The following is a 12,572-nucleotide window of genomic DNA, read 5'->3' as shown; positions in this document are numbered from 1 at the left end:
AGATCTTGTTGTTTCGGCAGTTTTAAACGGTAGAAGGCTGCAGAAACTCAGGCCACGATGCGTAATGCGTGTTATGGGACTTACGGTATATAATATATTCATTGGAATGTACTTTATTCATTGTAATGTACTTGTAATGTGCAGGGAAGACACTTGTTGCTTTGCTGGAGTGACCCTAGACAAAATGAAAAAAAAAAAAAAATTGATAGATACTAAAAGATTTGAAATTCTTGATCACATTTCTCGTGTTTTGTTTTGAGATTATGTTGTAAACTTTCATCACACAATTTTATTAAGCTTGACGGGACATAACAATCGAAAAATTAAGGATATTTTCTGTTCTCTTGTAACTTCTGCCTTAATTGTACGGAGTAAGACGAAGGATTAGATGAATATAAGATTAGACAGCCAGCCATCCAGCAGCACTAGCAGCACACACACACACACACACACACACACACACACACACACACACACACACACACACACACACACACACACACACACACACACACACAGCACCAGACCTTGCTACTCCATCAACTTGAACCTGTCTTTCCTCCGCGTCGATGCAACCAACACTTAATCGAGCGTGCATTCATTTTTGTGGTTCTCGCTCAGTATATACATTCACTTGCGCGCATACACACACACACACACACACACACACACACACACACACACACACACACACACACACACACACACACACACACACACACACACACACACACACACACACAGTAAAGCAAGGTAATTATAATGTTGCAGTGTAAGTGTAGGAATATTATGAAGAAATGCATCATTCTTATCAGATGGGACGGGAAGTGTTGGTTGGGTGGCTGACTGGTTGGCTGCATGACTGGGTGGCTGACTGGTTGACTGGCTGTATGAGTGGGCGGGTGGCTGGATGGGTCGCGTCTCTCACCTGTGTATATATTAATTAACAGGTAGTATTTATTATTGAGATGAGGAACGAAGGATTAAATCAGTGTGTTTAAGTCGTCGTTGTGATAGGTGTGTGTATGGTGGTGGTGGTGGTGATGGTGGTGGTGGTCTTACGTCTGTGCATGGCTAAGTGGTGTTGTGTAGTAGTGATGATGATGAGGGGGGGAGAGATTCCTGTGCATGTGTGAAATGGTTGGAAAAAGAAACACCGTAGTGAAAAGTAAATAGAAATAGTTATAGCATTACAATTTTTTAGTAACTTCTATTATTATTATTATTATTATTGTTATTATTATTATTGTTTATTATTATTATTATTATTATTATTATTATTATTATTATTATTATTATCATCATCATCATCATCATCATTATTCGTACTTCTCTTTCAGTAGCAACCTTGTGAGTGAGCGTATGCTGTTTTTTTGTATGGTTTCCTGCAGGTGTGTGTGTGTGTGTGTGTGTGTGTGTGTGTGTGTGTGTGTGTGTGTGTGTGTGTGTGTGAGAGCATGTGTGCGTGTGTACGTGCGTTATTCATATTTACTTGCAATACCAAACTGACGAGCGATGGAATCCCCAGTTCACATCGTTAACATCCTTATATACTTCCTATACATCTCTAGACATCACCTGTACATCTCTATACATCACTATACACTTCTATATAAATATCTGTACTGAAATGCAATGGTTGTGTCTGTAATACCTAATTTTAGTGCCTCATCTCTCCTGTCTGTCTGTCTTTCTGTCTCCTTTAAATATCTCAAACGTTTTTCAAGGATTTCACTGGATACTTTTTTTTTTTTTATTTGTTTTGCGGGAACGAAGGAATGTAAATAAAGAAGAAGTGACCTTGACTTTAAAGACAATCTAGATGTTTGTGGATGTAGAGCTTTGTTTATTTTTTTTTTAGTAATGTTAAGTTTCCCCTGCGTGATAAGTCTACGGGGTGAGCTTACCGCGTTTCTACTACTACTACTACTAACTACTACTACTACTACTACTACTACTACTACTATGACGACGGCGACAACGACGACACCACTACTACTACTACTGTTTCTACAATTGCTATTACTTGCACTATCACCTTTACAAGATTTCCAGGTGTAAGTAGTAGGGAGCGAAATTGACGGGTCATGTAAACAGAGAGAGAGAGAGAGAGAGAGAGAGAGAGAGAGAGAGAGAGAGAGAGAGAGAGAGAGAGAGAGAGAGGTTGGGGAACTCAAGAATGGCTACCTTAAATAAGTGAAACCAATTACCGCGGCCCAAAACAAAGGAACAGTGTGTGTGCTCCCCCTTGATTAACTCGACTTCTTCCTTCCTTCCTTCCTTCCCTCCTTCCCTCCCTCACTCCCTCCCTCCCTCCCTCCCTTCCTCCTGCTACTACTGCTGTTGGTGTTACTATTATTACTACTGTTGCTGCTACTGCTCACACTACTACTACTACTACTACTACTACTACTACTACTACTACTTCTATTACTACTATTGCTGCCACTGATGCTACTGTTACTACTGTTACTGTTACGTTTCTTTATTTTTATTTATTTTTTGTTGTTTTTATTCAACCTTCGTCCTCGTCAAGCTGTTTCCTTTTCTTCTTCTTCTTCTTCTTCTTCTTCTTCTTCTTCTTCTTCTTCTTCTTCTTCTTCTTCTTCTTCTTCTTGTAGGCTGAGATGTTGCATGAATTTGGTATTTAAAGGCTATTTGAAACGCGTAAATATCTTCAAATTTGAATTAATTACTACTAATTACTTACGCTACATGCAAATCAGAATTTCTCACTCGCATTCATCTTCAGTTCTTTCAAAGTTGTTTGGTGTCACTTTATGTCTGTACAACGTATTCGGGTACTTAACGCAGTCATCGTGCAGGAACACAGTCAGTATCACATCCATATACACCGTTAATATTCAATCAGTACAATTAACGTTCAATTAGAAAAAAAAAAAACACATGATATCAGCATCACATCAATTACCATAAATATTTCGTAACTGAGTAAATTTTCGTACACCATACAAACCCGTCATACCAAGCATTAAACAACATGTAAAATCCTACTCGCCCTTTAATAAAATACTTGATTTCTAGACTGCATTACACTTTCATCTCGAGCCCTCTCTGATCAGGCCCTCTGGAACCTCTACTTCTCTATCTCCTACTGAATTATTCTACTATTACAACATATACCTTAACGACCCTACGAAATGACCCGCTTCTTAGGCGTGGTAATACATGCACCTCTGAGCAATGAAACACCTTTGACCTTTTGACCAATCCGACACTAGATATGACCCTTCAGAAAATACACTTGACCAATCACAGACTACCTTTGAGACAGAAAAGGAGACAAGGTTCAAGGCGGTGTGTATGTATGCGTTTATGTTTTAATTTTTGACGTATTTTCCCCTATTAATTTACTTTCTCTGCCCTCCGTCTCGTTCTTGATAGGGTACTCTGTGTTAATCCTCTTTTCCTGTATTAGTGACCAGCTTCATAGTTGTTGTTTTTGGGTACGGTATCTTGTGCTAATTCCCTTCTTGTTGTTGTGGTCTTGTTTGTGCCCTCCGCCCCCCGAGTCCTGGTCATCTGGCGTGAGGTGAGTTACCTTTCTGGAGGTGATCGGCTGTGTTTTGTGGTTCATTTCTCTGCTTCTCTCATTTATTTAGTTTTTTTTTTCATCTTTTTTCTCTTTTTTTCTTTCTTCTTTCTTTTTTTCTTTCTTTTTTTTTGTCTGTGTTTCTTGTTTCTTCATTTCTTGTTTATTTCTTTCTTCATTATGTGATATACTGCTGCATGTACGTAGGGTTATTTACAACAACCTTTATCCTCCTCCTGGTACTGCCCTCTTTCACTACCACCACCACCACCACCACCACTACCATCACCACCACCACCACCACCACCTATTTCCTCCACATTCCCTCACTCCTCCTTTTCTTCTCTTCCCTTCCCTCCCCTTCTCTTCTATCCTTTCCTCTCTTTCATTCCTCTTTTCATATTTCCCTGTTCTTTGCCATCCTCTCTCTCCTTAACCTCCCCCTCATTCCCCTCTCTTTCCCTCCATTTCCCTCATCGTTTCCCCTTCCTCCTCCCCATAACATTAGTCGTCCCCTTTCTTCTGCCTCACCTCCCGTCTTCTCCCTCTCCCTCTCCCTCTCCCTCTCTCTCCCGGGCCAGGACGCGAGGGCATTTCAAGGGACAGGAACACTATGGGAGATATGGGAGGTTTGGTTCCTGTATGGACGTGTGGTGATGATTGTGAGATGTGAGGGTGGGAATGTGTGTGTGTGTGTGTGTGTGTGTGTGTGTGTGTGTGTGTGTGTGTGTGTGTGTGTGTGTGTGTGTGTGTGTGTAGGGCGAGGGTAGTAGTGGTGATGGTGGTGGGAGGGATGGGGTTGTAGTGTGTGTTGGGGGGTGGGAGGGGGCAGTAGTCTGTGTGTGTGTGTGTGTGTGTGTGTGTGTGTGTGTGTGTGTGTGTGTGTAAATCACATAATCACACTCTCTTTCAGCACACACACACACACACACACACACACACACACACACACACACACACACACACACACACACACACACACACACACACACACACACACACACACACATTTTAATGACCGCAGCTTGTAATAAATAGACGAAATGATAAAACTTTCAAATGACAAGAAAATATTATCGCCGGAAATATTACGAGATTTTGTGCGATGATAACACAGTAAAATAATTCGTGCAGCAACACACACACACACACACACACACACACACACACACACACACACACAGGACATGAAAATAATATGCAGGTTATTTTCTTTGTTATATTCTTTTTTATGCATATTCAGTCTTCATCTCTTTCTTCTTTCATCTCTCCTTCCTTCCTACATAAATCCCTTCCTTTCTTTATTCTTCCTTCTCTTTCTTCTCTTTTCTCTCAGTTCATCTCTTCTTCTCTCCTTCCTTCCTTTCTCTTCCCTCTCTATATTCTTCCTTCTCTCATCTCTTCCTCCTTCCCTTCTTTCTTTCTTCTTTCGTTTCTTAAATTCTTCCATCATTTTCCCTCTATTCTATCTTCTCTTCTCTCTTTAATCTTTTCTTCTGACCATTTCTTTCTCTCTCCTGCCTTCCTTTAAACATTCTTTCATCCATACTTCCTCCTCCATCCTTACTTTTGTTCCATCTCTTTCTTCCTGTTTCTTCTATGCATTTATTCCTTTTTTCATTTCTATTCTTTCTAAATTCATCCTTCTCTCCATCTTTCCTTCTCTCCCTTCTCTTTCTTCAGTCCATCTATCGTCTTTTCACAGGTGTATTTATTTGTTTTCCTTCTACTTTCTTCACGTTTCCCCTTTCTATTTCTCCATTCTGTCCTATTTTGGTACTTCCTCTTCTTTCTCCTTCTCTTCCTCTTCTTATTCTTTCATTTTTCTATTATGTTCTTTTCAAATTTTTTTTTCCATAGTTCAATTGTCCTTTCCTTTCTTCTCTCTCTCTCTCTCTCTCTCTCTCTCTCTCTCTCTCTCTCTCTCTCTCTCTCTCTCTCTCTCTCTCTCTCTCTCTCTCTCTCTCTCTCTCTCTCTCTCTCTCTCTCTCTCTCTCTCTCTCTCTCTCTCTCCCCTCCTTCTGGTCAGTGGCCATTCCTTCCTCTTCCTCCTCCTCTTCCTTCCTCTCCACTCTTCCTTTCTCCGTCCATCCATCTCTCTCTCTCTCTCTCTCTCTCTCTCTCTCTCTCTCTCTCTCTCTCTCTCTCTCTCTCTCTCTCTCTCTCTCTCTCTCTCTCTCTCTCTCTCTCATCCCTTCCCTTCCTATATCTTTTTTCTCCTTCATACCTTCTCTCCCTCGTTCCTCCTGAAGTGTGTGTGTGTGTGTGTGTGTGTGTGTGTGTGTGTGTGTGTGTGTGTGTGTGTGTGTGTGTGTGTGTATGTGTGTGTGTGTACTAATTAGAGTCAGGTGTGGCGGGGCTGGTGCAGTGCAGACACTTAGCTCATGTGTCTCAGGGGATGTGTTGCTCCCTTACTGGACCAGCCCCGCCTCGCCCAGCCCAGCCCCGCTTCGTCCCTCTTCGCCTCTCTTCCCCCTATCACGCCTACTCCTCGATAACCTGCTGCTGCTGTTACTACTACTACTACTACTACTACTACTACTACTACTACTACTACTACTACTACTACTACTACTACTACTACTACAGCTTGTCATTTTGTCAAGCGCTGTGAGAAGATTGTTTGCAGGTCACCGAGGTTAAGACTAGAGCATGAGGACATAGGAACATAAGAAATAAGGGAAGCTGCAAGAAGCCATCAGGCCTACACTTGGTAGTTCCTGTAAGAAATATACCTACCTATTTCCATCTATCATCCCCATCCATAAATCTGTCTAATCTTCTCTTAAAGCTCCCTAATGACTCTGCACTAACAACTTAATTACTGAGTCCGTTCCATTCATCCACCACTCTATTTGAGAACCAGTTCTTTCCTGTCTCTTTTTTAAACCTAAATTTTTCAAGCTTGAACCCGTTATTTCTTGTTCTGTCCTGGTTACTGAACCTAAGAATTTTGCTTACATCCCCCTTGTTGTAACCCTTATACCACTTAAAGACTCCTATCTGGTCCCCTCTTAACCTACGTCTCTCTAAAGAATATAAATTTAACAGCTTCAGTCTCGCTTCGTAAGGAATACTCATCCCCTGTATCCTTTTAGTCATTCTCCTTTGTACTGATTCTAATAGACCTATATCCTTCCTGCAATGTGGGGACCAGAACTGCACAGTGTAGTCTAGATGAGGTCTGACCAGCGCCAAATATAATTTTAATATCACTTCTGGCCTTCTGCTTTTAACTCTCCTAAAATTAAATCCTAATACCCTATTTGCCCTGTTTCTGGCCTCTATGCATTGCTTTCTAAGACGGAGTTCAGAGCTAACTATAACTCCTAAATCTTTTTCGTACCTTGAACCTACCAGAGCTTCGTTGTTCATTGTGTACCTACTATGTGGGTTTCCTCTATCTACGCTTAGTACTTTGTATTTGTTGATATTAAACTACATTTGCCATCTGTCTGTCCATTTGTTCATCCTATCCAAATCTGCCTGCAAGGTGATGGCATCGCCTAAGGGAGGACGCTAAACACAACGACAGTGAGTGAGCGAATGCAGCACCTTAGTTTGTTTCTACATCTGTTAGTATTTGCAGCGTCCGTGTTGCAAGTTATATGTCAAACTAAGAAGCTCGTTATTCATAATTGACCTGAAAATCTTTGTCATGTACCTTATCTCTCTTCGTTTTGTGATACCTTGCTCGAGATTATGACGAGGCAGTGCAGTGTCCTGTCATAATCCAAGCCGTCCTCTCACAGCGTAATCCAACACGTGGCTAGGTTGAGATGTATCGTGCACTCACAGCCAGCATGCAGTGGACGGACGTGAATCAAGCGGTGCAGGAGTGAGCAGCAGTCATAAACAGACGTAAAAGTAATAGATTAGGGTAGGGTAGGGTAGAGGCTTGTAAACTTAATGGAAGCTACTCAAGAGCGTTTTCGTGATTCTGATTGTTTAACGAGGATTCTGCACCACCATGAGGAAAAATGTGAAAAAGCTGACTTCGTGGTCTTTAAAGTCCAAGGCGTTTAATATTTTGAAGGTGAAAATTGATTAATGTGGCCACTCAGTGCTTGGCCATCTCGACCAGTTATTAGGGATTTCAAAAAAAGTGTTTTCATGATTCTAGTGATCACCCAACAAGGATTCTGTTTCATCGTGAGGAAAATATGAAAGACTTTGAAAACAGTCATGGTGAGAGTCCATAGCGTTTACGAATGCGATGATAACACTCTTATGTATTCATGTGCTGTTGTTAATACTTGGTGTGTGTCCATCCCTCAAAGACACAAATCTGATGAAGAAAGTCTCGTCTCCTCAAACGTTTTGGCGTCTTATCTCTACTAATTATTGGAGTTTTCATGAGTATTTTCGTGATTGTAGTGATCGTTTAATAAGGTTCCTGCACCATCAAGAAGAAAACTATGAAAACCAAACTAATCCTCTCTGTGGTCTTTGAAAATTCTTGTGATATTCCAAAACATTTAAGAATTGGAGGATAAAACTCAGTACGTAATCGCAACGCCCATCCCTCAGAAAGGGGTTACACCTGGTGAAGAAAGACTAAGATTCCTGTTCTCAAACGTTTGGCGTCTTATTTTCATTACGCATGTTGATCTTCAAGTGTTTTTGTTATCCTGTTGATAGCGTAACAAAGATTCTGCATCATCATGAGAAAAATATGAAAACCAGACCAATCATCTCATAGCCCTCGAAAATACTCAGCTGTGAGTTCAAATTCAGAACCTTTAAGAACACAAGGATACAACTCTATTAATGTGCCGCAGTCCATTCTTGGCTTGGTGCTTCAGCCTGGTACTGCTGATCTAATTCCTGACGCTCTCTGGTACGAAGAAGAGAACGCAGAGACGTGACGCAATTCCTCTGGTTGTAATACACTTAACAGCACCAGTCACTGTAAACACTGAACTTGTATAACGCAAGGAGACAAAAATACGCAGTGTTAATTTTGCAACGCAAGGGAAGCCATATGAAGAGGAGTGTAAGGAAATGGCGCAAATCCTTGAGGCTGTCATGCATGTAACACCACAATTTACTTTAAACATTGAACTTGTATAAAGCAAAAACGAGAAACGGAGATGCACCGTTTGCACATTTGAACTCCAGTGAAGCCATACTGAATGCACGAGTGATTTTTTACGTACATTGCGACACGGATTATAAATGAGTGTTGCCTTATTGGTTACAACACAGGCACGTCACAAGACCCGTCACTCAAATACCCTTAGTTTTCTCGCAGTCCCTCGCTGTCCATCCGTTGCAGCATGATAATTTCCCTGCTGGGGGCGTAACAGTGCTTAATGTCTCAAAAAATTCATTGTTTTCTGATGTCCCCTCCCAGGATAAGTTTACCAGTTCACGATGACAGTTATTGCGGTGCGTGTGTGTGTGACTGCCAAGAGTAAGAGCACAGTAACATGACAAATGGAAAGCTGCAAGTCATCAGGTATACACGCAGCTGTCTCAAATATTCATCGTTTTCTCACGTTCCCTGCCAGTTTAAGGTTACCTGATGAGAGTTGTGGTGGTGGATGTGTGATGGTTACAGTTGAAGAGCGAGGGAAGTGAAGATGATAAATGAAAGTCGTTGTGAGGGAAAAAAATAGAAAGAAAGATGAAAGGGAAGTGAACATAGAAAACTGAAAGACGTTGTGAGGAAGAAAAGCAAGACGAGAGAGAAGTGAAGATGGTAAAATGAAAGACATTGTATGTAAACAAAAGAATTAAGATGAAACAGTTGAAATTGATCACTAAAAGAGGTGAGAAAGACAGGAATTGGGCCATGATCGTGTGAGTCTGCCAGCCCCATGACACAAGAACACAAGAACCTAACACAAGGGCAGCTGCAGGAAGCCATCAGGTATACACGTGGCAGTCTCTCTATAAAACATACCTGCCTACTTTCATCTATATTACTCATCCATAAATTTGTCTATCTTCTTATCTTCTATTCCTTCAAGCATTATAACTGGCAGGATGTTGTTAGGTCTCTCTCTCTCTCTCTCTCTCTCTCTCTCTCTCTCTCTCTCTCTCTCTCTCTCTCTCTCTCTCTCTCTCTCTCTCTCTCCATCACCTAGGTAAGCGCGGCCAGTGTTTACCTGTACAGGAATACAGGTAAAGGCCGCAGCTCCTTGATCACACACACACACACACACACACACACACACACACACACACACACACACACACACACACACACACACACACACACACACACACACACACACACACACACACACACACACACACACACACACACACACTGAGGGTGGGGGAGAGGGGAGTAACAATGGCCAGCCGCAGTGCAGGGGGGCAGCAGGTTGTGGGGCTGGGGAAGAGGAGGAGAAGGAGGAGGAAGAGGAGGAGGAGGAGGAGGAGGAGGAGGAGGAGGAGGAGGAGGAGGAGGAGGAGGAGGAGGAGGAGGAGGGGTGTAGAGGAGGGGAAGAGGGTCACACTAATTAACTCATCGTGTTGACCAGCCTTTCACTCCTTACCTTGCCTCCTCCTCCTCCTCCTCCTCCTCCTCCTCCTCCTCCTCCTCCGCCTCCGCCTCCGCCTCGTCCAGGGACTAGTCACTCACTGCCGCCTTTCTCCCTTTATTCCACACTGGTCTTTCTTCCTCTTTTCCTTCCTCTTCTTCCTCCTCTTCTTCTTCCTCCTCTCTGACCCGTACTACTACTACTACTACTACTACTACTACTACTACTACTACTACTACTACTACTACTACTACTACTACTACTACTACTACTACTGTCATTACGCAGTATTTTCATCTCTTTATTTCTCCCCTTCTCTTTTTCCTTCTCCTCCTTTTTCCTTCTGCTCCTTCTCCTTCTCCTTCTTCTCCTTCTCCTTCTCCTTCTCTTTCTCCTCCTTCTTCTCCTTCTTCTCCTTCTCCTCCTCCTCCTCCTCCTCCTCCTCCTCCTCCTCCTCCTCCTCCTCCTCCTCCTCCTCCTCCTCCTCCTCCTCCTCCTCCTCCTCCTCCTCCCTTCGAATTCTCCTCTCAATCCGCCTGAAATAATTTGCTCCTCGTGGTCAGATCACCTCCTCCTCCTCCTCCTTTTCCTCCTCCTCCTCCTTTTCCTCCTCCTCCTCCTCCTCCTCCTCCTCCTCCTCTTCCTCCTCCTCCTCCTCCTCCTCCTCCTCCTCCTCCTCCTCCTCCTTTCTCCCTCAAATTTTCTTTCTTGTACTCTTTCCTTTTGCTGTTTAGTTCTCTTCTTCCCCCAAACTTTTCTCTCTTTTTCTTCTTTCTCTCCCTCTCTTCCTCTTTCTACTCTTCTTCCCCTTCTTATTTATCTTGGTCTTTCCTATGGGTTTTTCTCCTTTCTAGTTCCTTTTCCTTTATTCGTTCTTTTCCTTCTCTCTCTCTTCTCTTCTCTTCATTATTTTCTGTTCTTATTTTCTTTCCATACATCCGTCTCTCTCTCTCTCTCTCTCTCTCTCTCTCTCTCTCTCTCTCTCTCTCTCTCTCTCTCTCTCTCTCTCTCTCTCTCTCTCTCTCTCTCTCTCTCTCTCTCTCTCTCAGTTTTTTTTTTCCTTCATTATTTCATTCTCTTCTCATTTTTTTATTACCTCTTTTATTCTCCCTTCTCTTATCCTTTCTCTCCTATTCTCCTTCCTCTCCTATTCTCCTTCCTCCATTCTTTCCTCTTCTATTCTTTTCTTATTCCTTCCTTGTCTTTCCCTTCCTTTCTCTTTCCCTATTCTTCCCTTTAGTCTCTCCATCTCCTTTCCTCTTCGTGTTTCTCTTACCCCCTCTATGGCTTTCCTATCCTCTGATTCTTTCATCCTGTTCTCAGTTTCTTATTCTCTCCTTCTCCCTTCCTTTTGCTCTCCATTGCCTGCCACTCTCCCTCTCTCTCTCTCTTCTCTCCCAAGTGGTGTGGGTGAGAGTGTGGGTGTCCTCCGTCAGGGCTGGTTGGGCCTCTCACCACCACCACCACCACCACCACACCATTGAGGCGCGGCTCTTTCAGGCGGGCCGCACACTGGTCACAATTAAACTTGGACGAGCAGCCGAGGGCGGGCACAGAAATATTGATATATAGCGAGATGGCTTGAGGCGGAGCGGGGCGGCCTGTAGGGGCGGGGAAAGGCGGGACTGCGACCTGCACTCCGACCACGACGGCGACCACGCGGGGAGGGGAGGGGAAGAAGGGAGGGGGGGGAGGGAAGGAAGAGAATGTGGGAAGGGGAGGGAGCAGGGAGGGGAGATGCCTTTATTAGCCTGGAGATGGATAATGACGCGGTTTTTGGGAGCGAGTTTGTGGAGCGCGGCGAGAAGGGATTGGGAGGCGAGTGGGTAATGAGGAAAAGGTGGTGTGATATTCAAAGAGAACGAATTGAGAACGACGCGCCGAGGGGAGAGCAGGTGGGGCAGGGGTGGCGGGGAGAGGGCGAGGTGGTGGCGGGAGATGAGAGGGAGTGCGGGTGTGAGTGTGGCTGCAGCATCCCACTGGCTCGGAGGCCAGAACCAAGAGCGGACGGGCCCTGCCTCGCTCCTGCCCCGGCCAACACTGTCTGGCTGTCGCTTGCACTGCTGCTCCTCGCCGGCCACGCACCGGCCCCAGGTGTGTCGCGGCCCCGCGTGTGGCGGCGGCAACACACGCTCGCCAGGAACACCGTAACCGTCACCCCGTGGTACCGAGCCGCCGTGTGTCGCGCCGCCTGGACTTCGAGTTTCCTCCACAATAAGATATGTAGATGTTGTAAGCGTAAGCGTTGTTGAGTGCCGCCGCGTGCCGCCTCGCCTGGCGCTGTGTTCCTCGCGCCCCGTTGCGTGGCTCGCAGGCCTCCTCAGAAAACTGCTGCAAAGTTAAAGCCATGAAAGGAGTTAACGCGAGAGAAAATCCCGTTAAGTTTACCTGGAATTGACCGACTGGACGACTCGCCCTAATTATAGGTGTGGCGAGGACGTGCCCTTTCCTCCTCCACCCTCAATTCCCCGCCTCCCCGCCTCCCTCGCTGCCCTCCTGCATCCCCGCCTGCCTCCTGTGACACT

General features: G+C 44.3%; 1 protein-coding gene across 1 annotated transcript in view; it reads left to right on the top strand.

Annotated features, from left to right (window-relative positions):
- Positions 1–12,572, top strand: part of LOC135104120 (lachesin-like) — a 342,384-nt gene that overhangs the window by 36,591 nt on the left and 293,221 nt on the right. The gene's annotated exons all lie outside the window — the stretch shown is intronic.

This window comes from Scylla paramamosain, chromosome 10, assembly GCF_035594125.1.
Source record: "Scylla paramamosain isolate STU-SP2022 chromosome 10, ASM3559412v1, whole genome shotgun sequence".
Lineage (NCBI taxonomy): Eukaryota > Metazoa > Arthropoda > Malacostraca > Decapoda > Portunidae > Scylla > Scylla paramamosain.
Note: the sequence above shows the minus strand (reverse complement) of the source record. Positions and strands in the feature narration are given on the sequence as shown.